The sequence below is a fragment of the Schistocerca gregaria genome, chromosome 3, assembly GCF_023897955.1.
Source record: "Schistocerca gregaria isolate iqSchGreg1 chromosome 3, iqSchGreg1.2, whole genome shotgun sequence".
Classification (NCBI taxonomy): domain Eukaryota; kingdom Metazoa; phylum Arthropoda; class Insecta; order Orthoptera; family Acrididae; genus Schistocerca; species Schistocerca gregaria.
Genome location: NC_064922.1, coordinates 198,436,785 through 198,464,416, shown reverse-complemented (window position 1 = coordinate 198,464,416; position 27,632 = coordinate 198,436,785). Strand labels below are relative to the sequence as shown.

General features: G+C 44.8%; 1 protein-coding gene across 1 annotated transcript in view; it reads left to right on the top strand.

The window, feature by feature from the left end:
• Positions 1-15,912: 15,912 nt before the first annotated feature.
• The window catches only part of LOC126354713 (acyl-CoA-binding protein homolog), a 121,347-nt gene continuing 109,627 nt past the window's right edge, over positions 15,913-27,632 (top strand). The window contains exon 1 of the mRNA XM_050004562.1: positions 15,913-15,996. The gene's annotated coding sequence lies outside the window, so the exon portion shown is untranslated. The remainder of the gene's footprint in view (positions 15,997-27,632) is intronic.

Genomic DNA, 27,632 nt, shown 5'->3' with positions numbered 1-27,632 from the left:
GAGAGAGAGAGAAAGAGAGATAGAGAGATAGAGAGAGAGAATGATGGAGTGATAGAGATAGAGGTAGAGAGAGGGAGGGAGAGGGAGGGAGGGAGAGGTAGAAAGATTTTTATTTTATTTTTATTTATTCGTTTTCCCATGAGTAGTTTTGGTGTGGGTGTTATTTGTATAGTTCTTCTATTGTGGCGAAGAGGGGTTTGTTGCGCAGTGATGTGTATTCATTGAGTACTTGCTTTCCTTGGGTTATTGATTTTTGGATGTGATAGTATTCTTCTAAAGTTAATTATTGATATACGCTGCTACTAGTTTTTAGGATGTATAAGTTAGTTTCAATGTTTGTTGGGTGGTGGATGTTTGCTATCAGGTGGTCTGTAAATGGTGAGTGTGAGCTATTGCTTTTCTGAGCTCTGACGTGCTCTGTGGTATGCTTGAACGGTGTAGCAGAACTGGCCAACAAATCAGAACCACAGTTGAAAAATTCAGCTACGAACTTCAAAAAAAATGGAAATCGCTAAATACACTGATAGCAATTGCAGAATCAACACGTAAAATGAAAAGTTATCTCTTTAACCGGCTGTATCGCTGTAACCGACAAAAACTGAACCCCTGGTATAGAGAATGTTTTATTGGAATTAGTCTCCACTACCACCTCGTAAGAACTTTATTATTCCTCTTGAAGCAGCCTGTACGTTGTGCCGTCTCCTGGCATATTTTTCCTGTGAATATACTTGAGAAAAGGATTTAATATTTTTCTGTAACATTTGAAAAACATTGACAGTTTCTCATGTAAAGAGCTTCGAGTGAAAAGGACAAAGACAATAAGCACGATTTATTATCTGTGTAGACAATGATTAAAGACGACAATATATAATCTGTTAACATCCATTTGTCTGATAAAAGAGAAGACATTGTACGTTTCCGTGTAGTGCCGCTTACCTTGCAAGACGCACTCTTCCTACGTTTCATATTAAGACGTGCGTGATAAGTGTAACAATTGTTAATTTATCAAAGTCGTATTCAGAATACAATATGTTATTTGTTACTATTGAAACATCTTTTATTTACAAGAGAATTGTGTCATTTCCTGCAGTTATTGAAAGTTTTATTAGTTTCTATCTTACCTCGTTGTTGTCCACTGTTATGGCCGATATAACTATTTTTGATAATTACGGCTCTTCTACCCCAGAAATTACTGATAAAGTGTATTCATTTTATGTATTTATGAAGGTAGTAAGGCATCTCCATCATTATTTTCATTTTATGATGTAAATTTTACCGTACTGGGCCATTAATATCGAGTATGTTGTTTTTCACGTAGGCGCCATTAAGAGAAAGCTATAACTAAATATGCTTCATGAAATTAAACTTAACAAACCAGTGCGATACAAATAACTATACATACAGGCCCCTAAAGTTTCAAACCCTGAGATCAAAAGAGATCATGTTCATGTGTTGTTTCTGCTTTGGTGTCCAATATCGTATCTGTACGTTAACGTAATTTCAACAAAAGAAGTGATTAAAATCATTTAGCTCACCGAAGTCTGCGTTAACACTTTTACAGTTTAAGAAATGGTGGTAGAATATCTGTGATACAAATAATTCACAGTATCTGTTCAAAAGACAATTTCATACAACACGTTACTATTATTATGCTACACACAGATCATTCATTCACATTTATATTTTATATACACAGAAAATATATATATATATATATATATATATATATATATATATATATATATATAATTTCGTCATTATGTACTGTACTTCCTCGATTCACCGCCATGATTTCATACGGGTCACTCTACCTGTGCTGCTAGAAGATGTGCCTTTACAAGTACGACACAACATGTGGTTCATGCACGATGGAGCTCCTGCACATTTCAGTCGAAGTGTTCGTACGCTTCTCAACAACAGATTCGGTGACCGATGGATTGGTAGAGGCGGAACAATTTCATGGCCTCCACGCTCTCCTGACCTCAACCCTCTTGACTTTCATTTATTGGGGCATTTGAAAGCTCTTGTCTACGCAACCCCGGTGCCAAATGTAGAGACTCTTCGTGCTCGTATTGTGGACGGCTGTGATACAATACGCCATTCTCCAGGGCTTCATCAGCTCATAAGGGATTCCATGCGACGGAGGGTGGATGCATGTATCCTCGCTAACGGAGGACATTTTGAATATTTCCTGTAACAAAGTGTTTGAGGTCAAGCTGGTACGTTCTGTTGCTGTGTGTTTCCATTCCATGACTGATGTGATTGTTTCCGGACACATGTCCACATAACATATTTTCTTTCTTTGTGTGAGGAATGTTTCCTGAAAGTTTGCCGTACCTTTTTGTAACACCCTGTATATTTAAGTGCAAGGCTGCAAATTATTTTGGAGCAAGAACTGTCAACGCACGACAGTGAGAGTTAAAACGTCTTTCATCGTAAAATGTAAATGAAATGGAAATGAGCGTTTGGCGTCATTGGCACCGGCCTCTGTGACCGAGCGGTTCTAGGCGCTTCAGTTCGGAGCAGCGCGACTGCTACGGTCGCAGGTTCGAATCCTGCCTCGGGCATGGATGTGTGTGATGTCCTTTGCTTAGTTAGGTTTAAGTTGGCCTAAGTTCTAGGGGACTGATGACCTCAGATGTTAAAGTCGCACAGAGCCATTTTGAGTGTGATTGGCCGAGAGGCCCCTTACGGGGAAGGTCCGGCCGCCGTGGTGTAGGTCTTATTACATTCGACGCCACATTGGGCGACCTGCGCGCCGGATGGGGATGAAATGATAATGAAGACAACACAACACCCAGTCCCTGAGCGGAGTAAATCCCCGACCCAGCTGGAAATCGAACCCGCCCCCCTTAGGACGGCAGTCCGTCACGCTGACCTTTCAGCTATGGGGACGGAATTATAACGAACTGAAGCTGCATTTTCAACTTACTCAGCTTATATATTTTCTGTTCAGTATATAACTTAACGACACATTTCAGTCAAGTGCGAAAAGAAAAACAGGGGATTTAACTGAGGTCAGCAAGTGACTCTGAGTTCTGTACTCTAAATCGATGCTTGTGCCATATGTCTGGTATATCGTATGAACATAACATTGAATGTACTGTGCAAGTTTGACTGTTCTTACAGGATAGCGCGGACATCTGAACCACCTTGGTTCTGATAAAGAAATTGGTCTTGTTTATCTAAAATCTATGGTAGAGTTTTCTCAAGGAATTCTGCTAATTTTTGGAACTATGTTCTCGACGATTGACGAAAGTCCAAAACCATTGTACATGCTTCTCTACTTTGTTCAGAACTGCAGTTGAACTTATTTAAATGTTTATATCATGTACCTACAGAATCGATGTCTTATTCCTCTTATTTTATTACGGTGGTCATGCAGGTGGGCGCCAACAGAAAGTATTTTAGCATTTGGATGAGAATAGGTCTCACCGCACCCAAAAACGCCTTTGTTTTAAATGACTGCCACCCGAACCCGCCTTTCGACGGCAGCTGCTTTCATGGAAAAAATTCGTCAAGAATGTTTTCGCCGTTCTGCATGAAACTGTTTGCCAGGGAATCACTTGTAAATCTGCCGGAGCGGTAAGAGATACAAAGCGTAAAGGCGGATCAATCTGATGTTTGTAATAAGCATCCCTGGCGTATAGTGTGCAACTTGAAGAGTTGAAAACAAATAAGCCTCCTGGTACGAATTGAACCCAAATTCAGTTTTGTAGACAGTACACTACGGCATTGGCTCCTTACTTAGCTTGCCTTTATCGCGAATCTGTCGACCAGCGCAAAGTCTCAAGCGACTGAAAAAAGGGACGGTGACTCCTGCACGTGAGAAGGGTAAAAGAATGAACCCACAAAATCATTAACATAGATTTTCTGCAGAATTCTTGAAAATATTCTCAGTTCGAGCATTATAAATTTCCTTGAGACGGAAAACTTGGCACGGATTTAGCAACCGTTGCTCGTGCGATATTCAACTTGCCCTTTTCTCGCGTAATACCCTTCGAAAAATGGCTCTGAGCACTATGGGACTTAACATCTATGGTCATCAGTCCCCTAGAACTTAGAACTACTTAAACCTAACTAACCTAAGGACATCACACAACACCCAGCCATCACGAGGCAGAGAAAATCCCTGACCCCGCCGGGAATCGAACCCGGGAACCCGGGCGTGGGGAGCGAGAACGCTACCGCATGACCACGAGATGCGGGCGATATCCTTCGAACCATGGATGAAGGGCAATAGGATGGTTTCATATTCTTATATTTCGAGAAAGCGCTTGACACGGTGTCCCACTGCAGGACGTTAACAAAGGTACGAGCATGCAGAACAGGTTCCCAAATGTGTGAGTGGCTCGAATACTTCTCGAGTAATAAAACCCAGTAATTTGTCCTCGACGGCGAGTGTTCATCAGAAACAGGGGTATCTATATCTACATCTACATCCATACTCCGCAAGCCACCTGACGGTGTGTGGCGGAGGGTACCGTGAGTACATCTATCGGTTCTCCCTTCTATTCCAGTCTCGTATTGTACGTGGAAAGAAGGATTGTCGGTATGCTTCTGTGTGGGCTCTAAGGAATGCCCAAGGGAAGTGTGATACGAGCGCTATTATTCTCTGTATACATAAATGATCTGAGAGACAGGGTGAGCAGAAACTGGGGCTGTTTGCTGATGACGCTTTAGTACATGGGAAGGTGTCTGTAGGAGGATACGAGATGACTTCGACAGAATTTCTCATCTGCGCACCGAATAGCAGACTGCTCTAAATGTAGAAAGCTGTGAGCTAATGCACACAAGTAAAAATTAAAATAAAGAAAGGATTGTAGTAGAGAAGGCAAATGGTCGACTTCGGTTTATTCGGAGAATTTTAGGAAAGTGTGGTTCATCTGTAGAGACGACCGCGTGTATTGCCACCCACTTTCATACTGCTCTAGTGTTTGGGATCCATACTGCTAGGTTTGTTACCGGTAAGCTCGATCAACATTCGAGTATTACGGAGATGCTTTGTGAACTATAAGGGAATCCCTGGGAGGCAGACGCCATTGTTTTCGCAAACCACTATTGAAAAATTTTGGAGAACCGGCATCTAAAGTTGACTGAGACCGATTCTAGCACCGCCAACATAAGTTTCAAGTAAGGATAAATAAAACCAGAGAAATTAGGGCTCGCACGGAGCCATATGCATAGTCGTTTTCCCTTCGCTCTGTCTGCGAATGAAACTGGAAAGGAAGTGAATAATAGCGGCGGTGCGCCGTACGATGACTTGCGCAATGTGTATGTAAATGTACACTGAAGCGCCAAAGGAGCTGGTATAGGCATGCGTATTCAAATACAGAGTTACGTAAACAGGCAGAATACGGCGCTGCGGTCGGCAATACCTACATAAGCCAACAACTGTGTGGCACAGTTGTTAGATCGGTTGCTGCTGCTACAATGGCAGGTTACCGAGATTTAAGTGAGTTTGAACGCGATGTTACAGTCGGCGCACGAGCAATGAGACACAGCATCTCCGAGGTAGCGATGAAGTGAGGATTTTGCCGAACGTCCATTTCACGAGGGTTCATGAATATGAGGAAGCCGGTAAAACATCAAATTTCGACATCGCTGCGGCCGGAAAAAGATCCTGCAAGAACGGGACCAATGACGACTGAAGAGAATCGTTCAACGTGACAGATGTGCAACCCTTCCGCAAATTGCTGCAGATTTCAGTGCTGGGCCATCAACAAATGTCAGCATGCGAACCGTTCAACGAAACAGGGTCGATACGGGCTGTCGCAGCGAAAGACCCATTCGAGTACCGTTGATAACTGCAACACACAAAGCTTTACGCCTCACCTGGACCCGTCAAAACCGACATTGGACTGTTGATGACTGGAAATGTTCTGCCTGGTCGGACGAGTCTCGTTTCAAATTGTATCGGGCGAATCGACGTGTACGGGTATGGAACAACCCCATGAATCCATGGACCCTGCATGTCAGCAGGGGACTGTTCAAGCTGGTCGAGGCTTTGTAATGATTTGGGACGTGTGTAGTGGGAGTGATGTGGGGACTGCTGACACATCTAGGTACGACTCTGACAGGTGACACGCACGTAAGCATCCTGTCTGATAAACTGCATCCATTCGTGCCCATTGTGCATTCCGATTGACTTGGGCAATTCCAGCAGAACAATGCGACATCTCAAACGCCCAGAAATGCTATAGAGTGGCTCGAGGAACACTCTTCTTAGTTTAAACACTTCCGCTGGCCACCAAACCCCATAGACATGAACATTATTGAGCATATCTGGGATGCCTTGCAACGTGCTGTTAAGAAGAGATCTCCACCTCCTCGTACTCTTACGGATTTATGGACAGCCCTGCAGGATTCATCGTGTCAGTTCCCTCCAGCACTACGTCAGACATTAGTAGAGTCCATTCCACGTCATGTTGTGACACTTCTATATGCTCGCGGGGGTCCTACACGATATTAAGCAGGTGTAGCAGTTTCTTTGGCTCTTCAGAATAGTTATAGATGTAGACGCCACTACAAGACACTGATGCCACTACAAGACACTGATGTGCTCGTAAGCTTCGATGCAGTTCTAAGCTGGTTTGCAGGAGTTTTCCGTCACACGTCTGAAATTCACAACCAGCACGAAGTTGGACGTTGCTGCAAATTCTGCCTGGATTTATCCAGTCTGCCGTGGGCGCAATAGCATACTCATTGCCCAACGTAACAGTAGATTAGTGTTAATAGACGATGTCTACATTTACATATACATGGTTACTCTGCAATTCACACTTAAGTGCCTGACAGAGGATTCATCGAACCATTTTCATAATACTTCTCTACCATTCCACTCTCGAATGGCGCGTGGAGAAAAGGAACGACTTAATATTTCCGTTCTAACTCCGATTTCTTTTATTTTATTATGATAATCATTTCTCTCTACGTAGATGGGTGTCAACAAAATATTTTCGCATTTGGAAGAGAAAATTGATGATTGAAATTTCGTAAATAGATCTCACCGCAAAGAAAACCGCCTTTGTTTCAGTAACAGCCACCCCAACTCGCGTATCATATCAGTGATACTCTCACAGCTATTGCGCGATAACACGAAATGAGCTGCCCTTCTTTGCACTTTTTCGATGTCCTCAGTCAATCCTACCTGGTAAGGATCCCACACCGCGCAGCAAAATTCCAGCAAAGGACGGAGAAGTGTAATGTAGGCTGTCTCTTTAGTGGGTTTGTCGCATCTTCTATTTGTTTTGCCTTCCCCACAATATTATCTATGTGGTCTTTCCAATTTAAATTGCTCTTAATTGTAATTCCTAGGTATTTAGTCAAATTGACAGCCCTTAGATTTGTGCGATTTATCATATACCCAAAATTTATCAGATTTCTTTTAGTACCCATGTGGATGTCTTCGCACTTTTCTTTGTTTAGTGCCAATAGCCACTTTTCGCACCATACAGAAATTCTCTCTAGTTCATTTTGTAATTGGAACTGATCGTCTGATGATTTTACTAGACGGTAAATTATAGCGTTATCTGCAAACAATCTAAGGGGCCTGCTCAGATTATCACCTAGATAATTTATATAATTCAGGAACAGCAGAAGGCCCATGACACTACCTTGCGGAACGCCAGATATCACTTCTGTTCTACTCGATGATTTACCGGCTATCACTATGAACTGTGACCTCTCTGAGAGGAAATCACGAATCCAGTCACACAACTGTTACGATACTCCATATGCACGGAATTTGATTAATAGTCGCTTGTGAGGAACGGTATCAAAAGCCTTCTGGAAATCTAGGAAAATGGAATCGATCTGAGATCCCTTGTCGACAGCTCTCATTACTTCGAAGATATTTTTTCAATCTGTGTTGGTTATGTATCAGTAAGTCATTTTCTTCAAGGTGATTCATAATGTTCGAGTACAGTATATGCTCCAAAATCCTACTGCAAATTGAGGTCAATGATATGGGTCTTTAGTTCAGTGGGTTACTTCCATTTCCTTTCTTGAATATTGGTGTGACCTGTGCTACTTTCCAGTCTGTAGGAACAGACCTTTCGTCAACTGAGCGGTTGTATACGATTGTTAAGAAAGGCGCTATTGTATCTGCATACTCTGAAGGGAACCTGAGTGGTATACCATCTGGACCGGAAGACTTGCCTTTCTTAATTGATTTGAGTTGTTTCGCAACACCTAAGACATCTACTTTTATGTCACTCATGGTAAAAGGTTTTCTGGTTTCGAATTCTGGAATATTTACTTCGTCTTCTTTCGTGAAGGAATTACGGAAAACTGTATTTAACATCTTTATTTAGTTACCTGTAAAAATCGGACACAAACGATAGGATAGCACTGTTTGAAATCCTTACGTAAGATAACTGCCGATCAGATGTCGATTATGCCAGCCGAAGTGGCCGTCCGGTTGTAGGCGCTGCAGTCTGGAACCGCGAGACCGCTACGGTGGCAGGTTCGAATCCTGCCTCGGGCATGGATGTGTGTGCTGTCCTTAGGTTAGTTAGGTTTAACTAGTTCTAAGTTCTAGGGGAGTAATGACCTCAGAAGTAGGGTCCCATAGTGCTCAGAGCCATTTTAGATGTCGATTATGCCTGTCTATATTTTTCGTTAATTTTCCTGACCCATTCAAAGTGAAGGTTATCATACTCGTAGTTCCCACACGTAGGCCGCAATCGACATCTCTCCTTCTGTTCCCTCGTTTTTTAACGACAAATCGACTTTAAAAAAGATAGTGGCACTCCGTTCCGTTCTTGCAGTGATGGCACTACTCTGAAACACACGGAGCAGAACGGGTTACAGCGTCTGACGCACAAAAGGCCGGATGTGAAGAGCGAAGGAGGAAATATTACCAGTAGTGGTGCAACCGTGCCGCACATCCAGACAGACTGACGGCTTTGCAGCAACGTCTGATCGCAGGAAGCAGTATTGTACAACATCTAATCAGAAGGCAGTTACTGCGCTCTGATTTCTAATCCCTGCAATTGTGTTCCCATACCTATCGAAACCGAAGAGGATTTATACAGTTGGCAATTAAGAGTGCAACATTAGGAAGGGAAGGAAATAATCAAATTTTAATTATTGTACACTACTGGCCATTAAAATTGCTACACCAATAAGAAATGCAGATGATAAACGGGTATTCATTGGATAAATATATTGTACTAGAACTGACATGCGATTACATTTTAATGCAATTTGGGTGCATAGATCCTGAGAAATCAGTACCCATAACAACCACCTCTGGCCGTAATAACGGCCTTGATACGCCTGAGCATTGAGTCAAACAGAGCTTGGATGGCGTGTACAGGTACAGCTGTCCATGCAGCTTCGACACGACACCACAGTTCATCAATTGTAGTGACTGGCGTATTGTGACGAGCCAGTTGCTCGGCCACCATTGACCAGAAGTTTTCAATTGGTGAGAGATCTGGAGAGTGCTGGCCAGGGCAGCAGTCGAACGTTTCCTGTATCCAGAAAGGCCCATACAGGACTTGCAACATGCTGTCGTGCATTATCCTGCTGAAATGAAGGGTTTCGCTGGGTTCGAATGAAGGATAGAGCCACGGGTCGTAACGCATCTGAAATGTAAGGTCCACTGTTCAAAGTGCCCCGTCAATTCGACACCCCATACCATCACGCCAGGTTATACGCCAGTATGGCGATGACGAATACACGCTTCCAATGTGCGTTCACCGCGGTGTCGCAAAACACGGATGCGACCATCACGATGCTGTAAACAGAACCTGGATTTATCCGACAAAATGACGTTTTGCGCCGCCCGGAGTGGCCGAGTGGTTCTAGGCGCTACAGTCTGGAACCGCGCGACCGTTGCGGTCGCAGGATCGAATCCTGCCTCGGGCATGGATGTGTGTGATGTCCTTAGGTTTAAGCAGTTCTAAGTTCTAGGGGACTAATGAAGTTAAGTCCCTTTTTTTTTGACGTTTTGCTATTCGTGCACCCAGGTTCGTCGTTGACTACACCATCGCAGGTACTTCTGTCTGTGATGCAGCGTCGAGGGTAACCGCAGCCATGGTCTCCGAGTTGATAGTCCATGCTGCTGCAAACGTCGTCGAACTGTTCGTTCAGATGCTTGTTGTCTTGCAAACGTCCCCATCTGTTGACTCAGGGATCGAGACGTGGCTGCACGATTCGTTACAGCCATACGGATAAGATGCCTGTCATCTTGACTGCTAGTGATACGAAGCCGTTGGCATACAGCACGGCGTGTCGTATTACACCTCCTGAAACCACCGATTCCATATTCTGCTAACAGTCATTGTATCTCGACCAACGCAAGCAGCAATGTCGCGATACGATAAACAGCAATGGCGATAGGCTACAATCCGACCTTTATGAAAGTTGGAAACGTGATGGTACGCATTTCTCCTCCTTACACGAGGCATCACAACAACGTTTCACCGGGAAACGCCGGACACCTGCTGTTTGTGTATGAGAAATCGGTTGGAAACTTTCCTCATGTCAGCACGTTGTAGGTGTCGCCACCGGTGCCAACCTTGTGGGAATGCTCTGAAAAGCTAATCATTTGCATATCACAGCATCTTCTTCCTGTCGGTTAAATTTCGCGTCTGTAGCACGTCATCTTCGTGGTGTAGCAATTTTAATGACCAGTAGTGTATGTATGCAATATAGTAGAAAGAATACATATTCAAATTGATAGGTGATTTGGTGGTGCACAAAGTGAGAAATTTACCGTATAGAACTGCCACCTCTGGCAGTGAAAACGCTCCAACTCGGATTGGAATCGAATGGAGCTGATCTTGGATGACAGGTACAGATACCCCATTTGCTTCAGCTCTATGTGAGGGTTCATCATTAATAGTAGATGGCGAGAAGCCCAATCTTTCGGCAGGCCATGACAGATGTTTTCAACGGGTGAGACGTCTGAAGAACTCCCTAGCCACGACATAAAACGAATACGCTTTTTATCGAGGTAGGTCAGGATAGCACGGACTGCATGCTGTCGGGCATTATCTTGCTGAAAGACAACGCCACAAGATCCAAAGATAGAGTACAGCCATGCGAACCAATCGTCTTGAGCACCTATTCCATCAAGATGGGTGCTGGTCAGTTCCTTACACGAGAGCATCCACACATGGGTACGTCCATTGTGATGCTGTATGCAGAATCGGAACTCGCCCGAAAAGACGATGCGGTGCCACGTTTGTGCCCGTATTGTCGTTGGACGCACGTGTCTCTGCAGCCGTGTCAAGGGAAGCAGCAACGATATTCGCCGTGCTGAGAGTCCGTGGTGCTCCACACATTGACACACTGTCCGTACGGACACTCGTCTTGATCGAAACAAACACATTTCCTGACTCAATGTATCTGAGGTAGCTGTATAATCCTGCGCAGCAGAGGAAACAATATATCTGTTGTCTCAGGGGCTAACGCATGGGGCCGTTGAGATCCTGCATGGCGTTGAGTATGGTCCTCCTGACAGTCTTCGGATCTCGACGAGCGCTAACAGCAATATCGCGGTACGATAAACGGGTGTCTCGATAGGCCACGATCCTCGTCGCTGTCGAATTCTGATTTGGAATAACAAAATTTTAACTACTAGCTTTTGTAGACGAAACTCCTCACGGTCTAATTCAGCGTAGGCAGCAGCAATAGTCTGAAATAAATGTGTGGGCTTCAGCTGTAGGTGAGTGGTACGTACATATGTTCTCCCAGCACATCAGACATATGCTGTCTGCACTATCGGAACATTTTTTCAGGTTTGCTACAGGAAATACCCCTTCAGGTAAGAAGAGGCATGTGGTTTATGCATAATGGGCCACCAGCATTTTTCATTCACACTGTTCGAGGTGCACTGAATGACATCTACTATGGCCTATGGATAAGTGTGGTAGGACCAGTTTATTTATTCGATAGATTGCCATCTTCCCTCGACCTCAGTACTTCGTATTATTGTCTGTGGACACTACTAAAAAAGTTGATGTATGCAGCTCATCTAAGTGTCACGGAAGTCTGTGAAACTACTGACTGCAGAAGGTCACTTGAGTGACGACGAATGATTCCCACCGATCAAAGAAAGAAAAAAAATGAGGTGGGGGTCATATCCGTTCTCAAGCAGAGTCGTGATCGTAAATGTAGAACTTGACTGACACATCTGTTGTAGAATTATCGAATTATGTTGTAAAATTAACTTTTTGAAAACGAAACTCGCCTCTACAGACTTCGATAGAAACCTTGCGAATTTCAGCTCGCTCTGTTCGTCATAAAGGCATTAGATACCAAGGTTGATGCTGTGTTCGTTTATTTCCGGAAGAGATTCGATGCAGTTCCGCACTGACTCATAACGACAGAAATACATGCTTATACAATACTGGATCAACTTTTTCTATGGACTCAGGACTTCATAGCACATAAAACTCAACACCAGAATGAGATTTTCAGGCAAAGGCCCCGAGTTCAAATCTCGATTCGGCACACAGTTTTAATCTGTCAGGAAGTTTCATATCAGCGCACACTCCGCTGCAGAGCGAAAATCTCATTCTGGAGACATCCACCAGGCTGTGGCTAAGCCATGTCTCCGCAATATCCTTTCTTCCAGGAGTGCTAGTTCTGCAAGGTTCGCAGAATAGCTTCTGTGAGGTTTGGGAGGTAGAAGACGAGGTACTGGCAGAATTGAAGCTGTGAGGACAGGTCGGGAGTCGTGCTTGAGTAGTTCAGTTGGTAGAGCAGTTCCCCACGGAAGGCAAAGGTCCCGAGTTCGCGTCTCAGTCCGGCACACAGTGTTAATCGTCAGGATGTTTCAAAACTCAACACGTCGTTCTTAACGGACGAAATCGTCAGGCAAAAAAATTGCTTCCTGAGTACTACTTATAAGTGATGGCAGCCAGCCGCTCGGAATGGCCTCCCGATCTAGGGGGCCGTGTGACGGATTGCGCGGTCCCTCCCACCGAAGGTTCGAGTCCTCCCTCTGGCATATGTGTGTGTGTGTTATTCTTAGCATAAGTTAGTCTAGGGACCGATGACCTCAGCATTTTGGTCCCTTAGGAATTCGCACACATTTGAACTTTTCTTGATTGCAGCCAAAGTCGACAGTTTAATGAGGTAGTTCGCGGGTGATGCAGTTATAGGAACGTCACAACACCAGAAAACTGTATCAAAATGCACCACAATCGGCAGAAAATGAACGCTTTCTTCGGAACCGGGCAGTTGATCCTCAGTCTTGTGACTGGTTTGATGCAGCCTGACACGACTTCCTCCTCTGTGTCAATCTCAGCACCTCGGCGAAGCACTTGCAACCAACATTCTCAACCGCAGAGTGGAAATACCAAACGTTCTGTGTGCCAAATCTAACATTTGTCAGGAGAATGAAAACGACGGATATTTTTTTGTACACAGCTATTTTGTATCCAAAAAATTGACAAGCTATTCTGATACGACAAAATTATGCTGCTCACCTCATCACAGCAAAAATAATAAGACACATGAGAAAGTAAGCCGGCCGCTGTGGCCGAGCGGTTCTAGGCGCTTCAGTCTGAAACCGCGTGACTGCTAAGGTCGCAGGTTCGAATCCTGCCTCGAGCATGGACGTATCTGCTGTCCTTAGGTAAATTAGGTTTAAGTAGTTCTAAGTTCTAGGGGACTGATGACCTCAGATGTTAAGTCCCTTTGTACTCAGAGCCATTTGAACCATGAGAAAGTAAATAGTTTATTAAGAACGTTCTAGGTACCTTACCATTGAGTGATCGTAAGTGCCAAGAAGAAAGATTTTAAGTTTATTGCCGAACTCCCTGTACTGCTGAGGAAGAAATGGCAACATGGTCAAGAGGTGTTTCCGTTTCGCAGCTGAGAAACATGGCTGGTCTTTAAAATGAAGTACGGCACGGCATCCATCATCAACGGTCTTTCATCTTTTGACTACAATGATATTTTTGCATTATTATATTTCATAATAAGAATTTCTAATAGCTATTCGAGATGAGTGAGTGTCAGACACTTTGATCACACAGTTTTGCATTTTTTACTATTTCTGAAACCCTAGTTGTCTTCTTCCAAAAAAATGGTTCAAATGGCTCTGAGCACTATGGGACTCAACTGCTCTGGTCATTAGTCCCCTAGAACTTAGAACTACTTAAACCTAACTAACCTAAGGACATCACACACATCCATGCCCGAGGCAGGATTCGAACCTGCGACCGTAGCAGTTGCACGGTTCCGGACTGCGCGCCTAGAACCGCGAGACCATCGCGGCCGGCTGTCTTCTTCCATTACAAAAAATGTTTTACTAATGCAAACAAAAGCTTACGAACTGTACATCAGCTAACTGGAAGAAACCTTGACGCATGGCACCTGGAACTCAAAGAGGGCACACCATTGTAATCAATGTTTGAAACATTTTCTCCATCATTTGGCGTAAGGAACAAGGCTATGGACACGCAAAGAAACCACATTCACAACGCATTTTGTGAAAAAATTGCACTTATAACGATGACATTTCCACTCTTCAACTACTTGTTGGACATATTCCAATCTCATCCTTACCCTATAGTTTTTACTCTCTCCAGCTCGCTACCTCTCCCATTCGTTTACGAGACATTAAACGCTAACCATCCTGAAACGTCTTGGCAGATTAAAACTGTGTGCCGGACCGAGACTCGAACTCGGGACCTTTGCCTCTCGCGGGCAAGTGCTCTACCATCCTTTTTTTGGTGCAGCGGCCGGGACATTTTTTTTTAGTTTTCATTTTGTTCGGTATTGCTCGTTGCGTTTGGCCTGGGCGGACGTCACAAAATATCCGTTCAACTTGATCGTTGATTCCTTTCTTGTTTTTTTTTAATTTTTTTTATTACGGAGGGTGAGTAGCCCCCTGACCGAACACCTGACCTACCGTGTCAGCGTGGCAGATTAAAACTGTGTGCCGGACCGAGACTCGAACACGGGACCTTTGCCTTTCGTGGGCAATTGTCCACCATCTGAGCTACGCAACCACGACTCACGCCCCGCCCTTTACTTCTGCCAGTACCTCGTCTCCTACCTCCCAAACTTTACAGAAGCTCTTCAGCGAACCTTGCAGAACTAGCACTTCTGAAAAAAAGCATATTGTGGGGACATGGCTTAGCCACAGCCTGGGGGATGTTTCCTGAATTAGATTTTCAGTCTGCATCAGAGAATGCACTGATATGAAACTTCCTGGCAGATTAAAACTGTGTGCCGGACCGAAACTCGAACTCGGGACCTTTGCCTTTCGTGGGCAGGTGCTCTACCATCTGAGCTACCCAAGCACGACTCACGCCCTGTCCTCACAGCTTTACTTCTGCCAGTACCTCGTCTCCTACCTTCCAAACTTTACAGAAGCTCTCCTGCGAAAGGATACTGCGGAGACATGGCTTAGCCACAGCCTGGGGGATAGCTTTACAGGAGAGCTTCTGTTTGGAAGGTAGGAGTCGAGGTACTGGCAGAAGTAAAGCTGTGAGGATGCGGCGTGAGTCTTGCTTGGGTAGTTCAGTTGGTAGAGCACTTGCCCGCGAAAGGCAAAGGTCGCGAGTTTGAGTCTCGGTCCGGCACACAGTTTTAATCTGTCAGGAAGTTTCACATCAGCGCACACTCCGCTGCAGAGTGAAAATCTCATTTTGCTAACCATGCTTTCTCCCTTCTCTCACTGGAGTAGATATGGGGTGTAGCTATACCTGTATTTTAAGTGGACCCTCAATACGCACTCGCTCTTTGACGACGGGCGTGTTTCAACATGCACGTGTTTTGACCCGTCACTCAGGCACAAGCGTGGAATAGCAGTCCGTTGGCGTTTTGGGATTGCACACTCGCGGCGGGCGGATTTCGTGTGATTAGCGAGGCCCAGGGCACTGACGGCGTACCCCCTCCACAGCAGCTTCCCCCTCCCCTCCGCCCCTCTTCACGCCGCATCCAGCCACAGCTCTGCGCTCTGCTTGCAGCGTCAGTCCGCTCACTACCGCCGTTCGCCCGCGACGAACTCTAAGCTACAGACAGGTGAGTTAGCGCTCCACACCTCCCATCTCTGTGATCACCATTCTCACTATACGCTACAGAGGCGACATTCCGGCCCACAAATCCACCTCACAAACAGCTTCATCTGTTGTTCTGTGTGGGCTACTACTTTGGCCTGTTGTACAAAATGTAGCTGTAGCAGTACGTCGCGTTACAGTCAGGCGTATGCAGATAGCGAAACTAAAATCAGATCTGTATGGCACTTACGATTATTTGTCGAACAGCTTATGAAAAAAGATTCATCATGGCGACGATAGGAACATATTTGTTTACATATTCCATACGCTCATGCTTGTGATGTGGCTTAAATTTCTCGCCAGAGGCGCATAAATCTCGAAGATCGCTTCGGAGCTCAAATCACAGGAGCACGCCTTTAAAAGATAAGTTTCTTTCTTCTAAAGAACTTCGCAAAATTCTAACTGAGGATGGCAGACAGTGTTGTTCCAAAAGAGATCCGAAGACGGGTACTCCAGAATTAATTCTTACCTACGCATTTATTTTATGTAGCAAAAGGCTGTAACATAATGCTTTCCAACCTTTCTAAGATCGTTAACTCTGACAGATATTAGATGTCAGCCAATACCCTTACAAAATGTACCCCTAAAGTTTAGACTGAACAAGTTCTCGAATTTTAATAATTTTTTAAAGAATAAACAAAGGAAACGGGTGTTTTATTAGAACTGTAAATAACGAGTTACTGATACAGATGATGCTGGAAAGTACTAATCGTTATTTTCATATTCAGTTTTATTTCGACTTCATGCAAATGCTTCACCTTCATGCAAATTGTGGCAGTCGCTGCAAGGGAGGGTTTCTGCATTGCGAGGGGATTTACTGCCAATGCTCAGAGAGCGTACGTCCCTGGATGGGTCGAGCAAAGTACTTGCTTTCTCCTGTGTATATCTCGCGAAAAGACCATGGACGTGAAATTACAGAGATTCGATTACACATGGAGGCCTACCTGCAATCGTTCTCCCTGCGAACTATTACAACTCGAAAGTACCCACCACCAAACAATCCTCCTCCACCTATCGTAAGGTAGCTTGTGTAGCATAGATTAGATGTAAAACTATAGTCACACTCCAAATGCATTCAGTTTCACTCTTCTGTTTTCATTGGTAGCATAGTCCAAATTCTGCTATACATACGGACCCTGTTTTCGAATGGAGCCAACATTCCTAAATAATTCTTCAGCAATAATGGATATTCTCTACTAACCTTTCACCAAAAGACAGTTTTGGTGCACCAAAAACTGTTTTCGAGCGTGTTGTCGTCGTAGTGTCCAAGAAGTTTTACCAATTTTACTTCGACTCGGAATTCACTATCTGAAAATATTTATTGGTTCACTAAATATGGGTTTATAACTCAGACACTTGCTTGTCAATTTTTCAGACCAGGAACTTGTTGCTAATAGGTTTTATTACTAGTGAGTGCTGACTTATTTCACCTGCTAACGAACATTGTTCATTGTCTGCGTCGAGTATTACTACAGACTGCACTTTGCTGTCATATAAAAGGCATGTGTCACTGCGCCAATTATAGTATACAATTTCGCACCTCTTTTTAAGTAATAAAATCCCTCTTTTAACATCCGGCTGCCGTAGGCCGTTGGAAGAACGAAGCGAAATACGCGACTGAAAAAAAAGTCAGAGGTCGTTGCAAGATGTAAGAAGGCTCGCAAGACTGAAGGTCAGAAATATAAACTTATCTCAATGGCGTTATTTTCTTGTATAATTATGGAATGCACAGGTTGCACCCGGAGGAATGCTCAGTATTCAGCGATATGGCAGGAACGATCATTTGAAGCAGAAAGCTACATATGGACGTGTAACCAGTTTCGAATGATTTCCGAGATAAAACATATTTAATGTCCATTGCTATTTATTCTATGTATGATTCAGTACATTGTCAGGTTCACATGTGCACAGCAGTTAGAAAATATTAAAACATGCATTTTGCAATCAATTAAAATAAGCATAACACATGCACCCCTTAGTATTATCGTACACGTCACATTACAGCTGTTGTGCAGTTCGTAATAAGCGTTTGGACATCGCAACGACAGCTTCAATGCATTTGTGCATTCTTGGGAGAACATGTTATTTATGCCAGTACAGGTTTCCTAATGGAGGCAGCATCGCCATCGTGCGGCCGAGCAGTTCACTACCTTTCGTTTGTCCACATCAGACTTCGTCCAACCACACGAACAAAAATTTAACGGCGTACGGACTGGCGATCTTGGTGGCCGGTTAGCTGTACAGCCACAGCTAGTCCAGTGATTAGAGTAAGTGTGTTCGAGATGTTAACTCAAATGTCTGGTAAAATATTCATCTTGCAGAAGTACACTGCAATGCGTGGGGAAAGGAAAGTCATCAAAGTGCTCAACAAACGAATTTTCCCCCCTCAAAAAAGAAAAAAGCAAGTGATTCCGTATCTTCATTCGAGCTTCTAAAATGGATGGACCTAACAACAGCCGGCCGGGGTGGCCCAGCGGTTCTAGGCGCTACAGTCGGGAACCACGCGACCTTTACGGTCGCTGGTTCGAATCCTGCCTCGGGCATGGATGTGTGTGATGTCCTTAGGTTTGTTAGGTTTAAGTAGTTCTAAGTTCTAGGGGACTGATGATCTCAGAAGTTAAGTCCCATAGTGCTCAGAGCCATTTGAACCATTTTTGCACCTATCAACATGTTAGTCTGCCTCCGGAGCCGAGGGGTCTACACGACGGACTGGACCAAGATGAATTCTGCCTCGTGATGCCAATGAAGAAGCTACGTGATTGAGAGGTAGCGGCTCCAGAGTGGAAACGTTAACAACCGCCGGGAGTGCGATGTGCTGGCCGCATACCTCCTCCGAAGGTAACTGACTGAGGATGACACGACAGTCAGTCAACTATCGCGTGACCTTTAGGGCCTAATTGCCGAATTTACTTCCCCTTTTTTACCAGCATGTTGCATATCATACCGCACCAAACATTGATCGAAAAACGAACTCAGCCTATGGATTTTCTTGCAGCGATCAATGGTTCCATTTGTGTTGTTTATTGTTTTCCGTGTAAACGTGGTTCCGCCGGTGAATAATTCTAATGGAAGCAAATGGCACTGTCACCAATGAGAATATTGTGGACATGCTGTACGGGAAACGGGTACAAGCTTTCCGCATGTAATATTCGCCATCATATGTTCGTTGGACACTGATTCGTGCAGAAAGTCGTCATGTGCTGGTAGCGGGACTAAATGCACCATTCCAACAATGTGTTGTTCCTGCAGAGATTGTTGAACTACACGTTCTGAAGAGAACTGGGAACATGAAAGAATACCTGTTTCACGAAATGTGCTGAAAACCGCGGTAAATTCTACGTTCAGGAATTCGACACATCGGAAAGTGCCGACGGTATTCTTCGACAGCAGCAGGAATACCACCACCGCAGAAGCTGTAACCATACACCTTTTATGCATCCCGCCTGGATAGGCGGCGCCTGGTTCTGCTCCTGTGAATTGCTTCTGCAAAATTGGCCGAGAGTGAAGGACGCGAGTAGGGGCAGGAAAAACTGAAGTACTTCGGTACTGCGTATACGTTAAAGCTCTTTTACTGGTGTATGAACATACACAAATTATAGTATTACTTAACTTTGCGGACAGATGAGCGCGTAGGTGCGAAGCCGTTCACGTATCAAAGCTAACAGTTACTAGTAGTTGGACGAACTATCATTGAAGCAACAAAGGCAAAGTCTGTCCTGGCTAGCCTCCTATGAAGTAAAAGCTAAGTTGCTTGCTCGTCTGCTCTTGATCAAATGGACTGAATCTGGAGCGGTGCTCGTAGAGCTGCACAGCGCCGGCTAGAGGGCGCTGCCGTCGGTGTCTGTGGCGTAGTGCCAACCTAAGAACTCTTAATTACGCTGCGGCATTGTAGCTATCGATACCACACCATTTACCTGCATATTCTTTATTAGTGTATATGTCTGGCATTTTATTCAGCGCTTGTACAGGCGAAGTTAAACCGATGCATCTGTCTGATATACTCTCAACATCTCGCATTACTTCACTCACAACATATCATGAACTCATCCAAGGGCTAGTTAAATGGTAGAAAGACATTCCGAACAAAGACGATAATGATGATATGGTTTGTGGGCGGTCAACTGCGCGGTTATCAGCGCGCTTACAAATTTCCAATCCTTTAAGCGTCCATTCTCGCCACTTTCCCCAATGATGATGAAATGATGAGGAGAACACAAACACGCAGTCCCCGGCATAGAAAATCCCCGATCCGGGCGGGAATCGAACTGAGCAAAGAGAGCAACGGGGTACTTTCGGCTAGAGTAAAACATCAAAGAATTTTGGTGGGTAAGAAACATACATGAGCGCCACTATGGCATAAAAACAAATGTGGACTAAATATGTTCTGTCTTGGAAACTATTCGGAATAGGGAATATGTCTATCTGAAGGTTTTTTTTTCAGATGTACATTCCTGTCGTATCCCTGAATATTGATCATTCTTCCTGGGACACCCTGTATATTATGTTCGTCTAGGATTTCTTTTTCGGAGACGAAACGACTCCTACTCAAGAACGAATATGATTTCAGCAAGCACTGACTACGTGAAACGCAGCTTGCTTTATTCGTTCACAAGATCCAAAAGGTGGTAAGGAGTGGAGCACAGGTTCATGTTGTGGTCCTTGACTTCCAGAATGATCCGATTCAGTTGGGCATCGCCGAGAATTAAATTACATGTACACGTAATATCGCCGCGACATTCTTGAATAAATGCTTCGCGCACTTGTAGCCGCGTCAGATTTCTATTCAGACTTCTTCCGTCGTTATTGTCAGAAGTTATCTGTAGACCGAGAGTTAATTCATTTAGCAGGCCGAATTACGCCGTGGAGACGGCACAAGGTCACGGAACTTCAATATACTGCGAGAGATTATATCGATGTCTATGATGCAAGAATATTGGCAGCATTCTTGATTTCATTAGATAGTGCATGACTCACTGTTAGTTTATTTCTCTGCTACCTTTCAGCATCAAGCGCCCGTTTGCATGTACCATTATGGGCATCGTTGCTCTCCGGATTAAAGTTGTTGCACCTTCTGATCTGTGACCAATAAAGTGAGGTGCGTTTCGTCACGGGATCGTTTACTCCGCCCGAGAGCGTTACGGAGGTGGGAAAAAAAACCCTCCTGTTGCAGTCGCTACAAGAGAGGCGTTCTGCATCATGGAGAGGTGCACTGTTGAACATTCGAGAGCGTACGTTCCAACAAAATTCGGGCAACACGTTACTTTCCCCAACATGTGTCTCGCGAAATGACCACGACGAGAAAAGAGGAGAAATTAGAGCTCATACGGAGACATGCCAAAAATCTTTCTCACTTGTCGTTCATAAATGTTTCAGGGATGGGACGATCAGATAGTAGTACCAGAAGTACCCTTGTACTTGGCGAGTACATGTGTAAATTTAGACGTAGGACTGATGACGACGGGACGCAATGTTGCACTGACTCCTCGAAACACTGGAAGGGTTGGAAAGTCATTGTGAAGCATAACCAGCCAACAACCGTCCATAAATCACATATGCTGGCTGGAACTGGATCCAAGGGGTACACATCTCGCTAGATGGCGTCATAGGTATGCTCAATCAGCATCAGGCGACCTGGGTAATCACGTGAGCACCGTAATGTCGGCAGGGTGTTTCGCAAATCGTGCCAACTTGGTTTTGGAGCGACGAAGAACACTATTGTCTTATTGAAGATACAGAATCTTCTCTGTTTCTGTTAATACTCATGGTTAAGGGTACCAGACAGCAGAACAGTACTCAAGAATAGGTCGAACGAACGTTTTGTAGGTCGCTTCTTTCGTGCATGAATTACATTTCCGTAAGATTTTTCCCAATGAATCTCAGCCTGGCATCAGGTTTTCCAACAATTTTTTAATGAGATCATTAGCCCGCCGGGTTGGGCGTGCGGTGTAACGCACGGCTTTCCGGACAGGAAGGAGCGCCGGTCCCCGGCACGAATCCGCCCGCCGGATTTGTGTCGAGGTCCGGTGAGCCGGCCACTCTGTGGATGGTTTTTATGCAGTTTTCCATTTGCCTCAACAAAGGTGGGCTGGTTCCCCTCATTCCGACTCAGCTACACTACGTCGGTGATTGCTGCGCAAACAAGTTCTCCACGTACGCGTACACCACCATTACTCTACAACACAAACATAGGGGTTACACTCGTCTGGTGTGAGACGTTCCTTGGGGGGTCTACCGGGGGCAGAACAGCACAAAAACCCTGGGTTCGGTGTGGGGCGGCGGAGCTGTGAAGTGGACTGCGGTAGTCGTCATGGGGTTGTGGACCACTGTGGCTGCGGCGGGGACGGCGTCTCTCCGTCATTTCTAGGTCCCCGGTTAATATAACATAACATAACATGAGAGCATTCCATTTTATGTCACTCCAAATGGTTATTATTACGCATTTTATGGTAATTACAGTTTTCAGCGATTGTCGACAGCAGTGGAATCGAGCAGTACTGGAATCTTTGCCCAAGTTATGAGCATTATGTTATATTTATTTAACTTCAGGATCAACTTCCTATCAATCGTCAATCTCCTTCAGGTCTCTCTGCATTTCGCTTCTTACTTCTTTCGGCGTTGCACCTTTGCAATGCACAATAGCATCGTCCAGCAACTGCATCCACTAGATTATTATTACATGCCAACGGACATGCCGCGACTGACACACCGCCCTTCAGATCACCGAAGTTAAGCTCCGTTGGACGTGGCTAACAATCCTGGTCTGCCGTGCGGTGTTGGCAATCGGGGTGCACTGAGCCCTTGTGGGACCAATTGAGGAGCTACTTGACCGAGTAGTACCGGCTCCAGGTCACGAAAACTGACAACGGCCGGGACACCGTTGTGCTGACCCTACGCCACTCCACATACGCGTCCAGTAATACCTTCGGGCTGATGATGACATGGTGGTCGGTCGGTATCGTTGCGCTCTCAGAGGCCTGTTCGGGCGGAGTTGGAAGAACATCATAAATATAAATAACAACGCCCTAATAACACTACCTTCGGCTGCTCCCGAAGTTATCTTGACACCCGTCCATTTTGTTAGATTAACTGCATGTTGAGTTTCTTCTATAAGGAAGTACTGATTAGGATCACAAATACATATACTCAGTAAGTTCATATTTTGTTCGCTAAATGACAGTGTGAAACTATCGATTGCCTTGCGGAAGTCAAGGAACGCGGCATCAACCTGGGCGACTTCGTCTAGGACGCTTTATATTTCATGGACGAAAAAAGCGAGCTGAGTTTCGCAAGATCTCTGTTTGCGCAATCCATGTTGATTTTTGTAGAGGAGATTTTCGTTATGTAATAACCTTATAATGGGTGGGCAAGACGGCACTGTAATAAGGCAATCCGAGCTTGAGCTAAATCTGTAATGACTCATCCTCGACGGGATGGTCATCCTTAATTTTACTTTCTGTTTACGAAAAGGGGAGGGGGGAAGGGCCGGCCGCGGTGGTCTCGCGGTTCTAGGCGCGCAGTCCGGAACCGTGCGACTGCTACGGTCGCAGGTTCGAATCCTGCCTCGGGCATGGATGTGTGTGATGTCCTTAGGTTAGTTAGGTTTAAGTAGTTCTAAGTTCTAGGGGACTAATAACCACAGCAGTTGAGTCCCATAGTGCTCAGAGCCATTTGAACCATTTGAGGGGGGAAGGGGGTGGAGGGGGGCGGCAATACGCTACTGGGTAGGTGTGTCACTGTATTCTTGTTCAATGCACTATCCCTTCATCTACGCTCCCACATTCAATCGGCAAGCATTTTTTGATTGGGCAGAAGAAACCGAAATCTACCATAAATACGGACCACTTCTTTTTTCGAGTAAGTCTTCATATCTGTTTTTAACATGTTCGTGTTAATCGGTTGACGGAAGTAACATTAACAATCTGGGTGTTTCGACAGTGAGACTAATCCCGGTCCTTCAAAAATAGTTTCTTATCGTTCCGCCACATCGCTCGGTATACTTAATGAAAGACTGAAAACAAGTTCTCGAACTATTTGGCATGGGAATTGATCCTAAAGGAATCGAGCAAATGTGAATCCAATATTACACTTAACTAGTATTACAATACTGGCGATTAAATTTGCTACACCAAGAAGAAATGCAGATGATAAACGGGTGATCATTGGACAAATATATTATGCACTTATTTGGTTCAAATGGTTCAAATGGCTCTGAGCACTATGGGACTCAACTGCTATGGTCATCAGTCCCCTAGAACTTAGAACTACTTAAACCTAACTAACCTAAGGACATCACACACATCCATGCCCGAGGCAGGATTCGAACCTGCGACCGTAGCAGTCGCACGGTTCCGGACTGCGCGCCTAGAACCGCGAGACCACCGCGGCCGGCTTATGCACTTATACACTTAACTAGTATTACAATACTGGCGATTAAATTTGCTACACCAAGAAGAAATGCAAATGATAAACGGGTGATCATTGGACAAATATATTATGCTAGAACTGATATGTGATTACATTTTCACGCAATTTCGGTACATATATCCTGAGAAATCAGTACCCAGAACAACCTCGTTTGACCGTAATAACGGCCTTGGTAAGATACGCCTGGGCATTGAGCCAAACAGAGCTTGGATGGCGTGTACAGGTACAGCTACCCCATGCAGCTTCAACATGATACCACAGTTCATCAAGAGTAGTGACTGACGTATTGTGACGAGCCAGCTGCTCGGGCACCATTGACCAGACGTTTTCAGTTGGTGAGAGATCTGGAGAATGTGCTGGCCAGGGCAGCAGCCGAATATTTTCTGTATCCAGAAAGGCCGTACAGGGCCTGCAACATGCGGTCGTGCATTATCCTGCTGAAATGTAGGGTTTCGCAGGGATAGAATGAAGGGTAGAGCCACTGGTCGTAACACATCTGAACTGTAACGTCCACTGTTCAAAGTGCCGCCACTGCGAACAAGAGATGACCGAGACGTGTAACCAATGGCACCCCATACCATCACGCCAGGTGATACGCCAGTATGGCAACGACGAATACACGCTTCCAATGTGCGTTTTCTGCGAAGTCGCTAAACACGGATGCGATCATCATGATTATGTAAACAGAACCTGGATTCATCCGAAAAAATGACGTTTTGCCATTCGTGCACCCACGTTTGTCGTTGAGCACACCATACAGGCGCTCCTGTCTGTGATGCAGCTTCAAGAGTCACCGCAGCCCTGGTGTCCGAGCTGATAGTCCATGCTGCTGCAAACGTCGTCGAACTGTTCGTGCAGATGGTTGTTCTCTTGCAAACGTCCCCATGTGTTGACTCAGGGATCGAGACGTGGCTGCACGATCCGTTACAGCCATGCGGATAAGATGCCTGTCATCTCGACTGCTAGTGATAAGAGGTCGTTGGGATACAGCACGGCGTGCGTTCCGTGTTACTCTCCTGAACCCACCGATACCATCTTGTGCTAACAGTCATTGGATCTCGACCAAAGCGAGCAGAAATGTCGCGATACGATAATCCGCAATCGCGATAGGCTACATTCCGACCTTTATCAAAGTCGGAGATGTGATGGTACGCATTTCTCCTCCTTACAAGAGGCATCACAACGACGTTTCACCAGTCAACGCCGGTTAACTGCTGTTTGTGTATGAGAGATCGGTTGGAAACTTTCCTCATGTTAGCACGTTCTAGGAGTCGTCACCGGCGCCACCCTTGTGTGGATGCTCTGAAAAGCTAATCATTTGCATATCACAGCATCTTCTTCTTGTCGGTTAAATTTCGCGTCTGCAGCACGTCATCTTCGTGGTGTAGTAATTTTAATGGCCAGTAGTGTATGTATACTTATTTTCGATATTGTTGGTTTCCCTTCCCTTTTTCTTATCAATAACCATATCATATTTTGAGCATTGATAATCATTGTGGGATCCTAGTAAAGTAGTGTTGATAGAATGGATGGAGAAGTTCCAACGAAGAACGTTGCGGTCCGTCATGGAATGGTGGACTGGAGTGACAAAAGTCATGGGATTGAGTACACAAGGTAAAAAAGGGCAGTGCATTGGCGGAGCTGTCATTTGTACTCAGGTGGCTCATGAGAACAGGTTCCCGATACGATTATGGCCGCACGACAGGGATTAACAAACTTGGAACGCGGAATCGTAGGTGGAACTAAATGTATGGGACACTGCATTTCGGAAACCGTTGAGGAATATCCACAGTGTAAAGATTGTGCCGAGAATAGCAAAAAATGGTTCAAATGGCTCTGAGCGCATCTGAGGTCATCAGTGGCCTACACTTAGAACCGGCCTGCCGCGGTGGTCTCGCGGTTCTAGGCGAGCAGTCCGGAACCGTGCGACTGCTACGGTCGCAGGTTCGAATCCTGCCTCGGGCATGGATGTGTGTGATGTCCTTAGGTTTCAGTAGTTGTAAGTTCTAGGGTACTGATGACCACAGCAGTTGAGTCCCATAGTGCTCAGAGCCATTTGAACCATTTGAACTTGTTGTTGTTGTTGTCTTCAGTCCTGAGACTGGTTTGATGCAGCTCTCCATGCTACTCTATCCTGTGCAAGCTGCTTCATCTCCCAGTACCTACTGCAACCTACATCCTTCTGAATCTGCTTAGTGTACTCATCTCTCGGTCTCCCTCTACGATTTTTACCCTCCACACTGCCCTCCAACGCTAAATTTGCGATCCCCTGACGCCTCAAAACATGTCCTAACAACCGATCCCTTCTTCTAGTCAAGTTGTGCCACAAACTTCTCTTCTCCCCAATCCTATTCAATACCTCCTCATTAGTTACGTGATCTATCCATTCTTCTGTAGCACCACATTTCGAAAGCTTCTATTCTCTTCTTGTCCAAACTAGTTATCGTCCATGTTTCACTTCCATACATGCCTACACTCCAAACAAATATTTTCAGAAACGACTTCCTGATACATAAATCTATATTCGATGTTAACAAATTTCTCTTCTTCAGAAACGCTTTCCTTGCCATTGCCAGTCTACATTTTATATCCTCTCTACTTCGACCATCATCAGTTATTCTGCTTCCTAAATAGCAAAACTCCTTTACTACTTTAAGTGTCTCATTTCCTAATCTAATTCCCGCAGCATCACCCGATTTAATTTGACTACATTCCATTATCCTCGTTTTGCTTTTGTTGATGTTCATCTTATATCCTCCTTTCAAGACACTGTCCATTCCGTTCAACTGCTCTTCCAAGTCCTTTGCTGTCTCTGACAGAAATACAATGTCATCTGCAAACCTTTAAAGTTTTTGTTCCTTCTCCATGAATTTTAATACCTACTCAGACTTTTTCTTCTGTTTCCTTTATTGATTGCTCAATATACAGATTGAATAACATCGGGGAAAGGCTGCAACCCTGTTTCACTCCCTTCCCAGCCACTGCTTCCCTTTCATGCCCCTCTACTCTTATAACTGCCACCTGGTTTCTGTACAAATTGTAAATAGCTTTTCGTTCCATGTATTTTACCCCTGCCACCTTTAGAATTTGAAAATGAGTATTCCAGTCGACATTGTCAAAAGCTTTCTCGAAGTCTACAAATGCTAGAAACGTAGGTTTGCCTTTTCTTAATCTTTC